The sequence below is a fragment of the Chrysochloris asiatica genome, unplaced genomic scaffold (assembly GCF_000296735.1).
Source record: "Chrysochloris asiatica unplaced genomic scaffold, ChrAsi1.0 scaffold00305, whole genome shotgun sequence".
NCBI lineage: Eukaryota > Metazoa > Chordata > Mammalia > Afrosoricida > Chrysochloridae > Chrysochloris > Chrysochloris asiatica.
In genome coordinates, this window is record NW_006408823.1 from 22,920 (window position 1) to 23,381 (window position 462).

Here is a 462-nt window from a genome sequence, read left to right on the forward strand (position 1 = left end):
AAAAAAAAAAAAAAAAAGTTGAGCTTTCATTTTTCCTACACAATTATAACAGTTCTGTTCTTCCTGTGATGTGAATGTCTCTTTTTTAGGAACTTCCTGATGGCGGGAGAATGCAAAGTTCTTTGTGATGCTTTTCTCACACTGGGAGCACTTGTAAGGCTTTTCCCCAGTGTGAGTTCTCTGTCGGGTTCTAAAGTGAGAGCTATTGTTGAAGCTTTTCCCACACTCCATACACGTGTATGGTCTCTCATAGTGTGGCCCTGTTGGTGCCCCTTAATGGGAACTATTGTTGAACCTCCTTCCACATATAGTACGCTCATGAGGTTCCTCACCAGTGTGAGTTCCCTAGAGGCCAGTGATCTTGGAACCCTGGTTGCAGCTTTTCCCACATTCTCCACACCAGGAAGGTCTCTCCTCTGTATGAGTTCCTATGTGAGCATTGAGGTCGGCACACTCACTAAC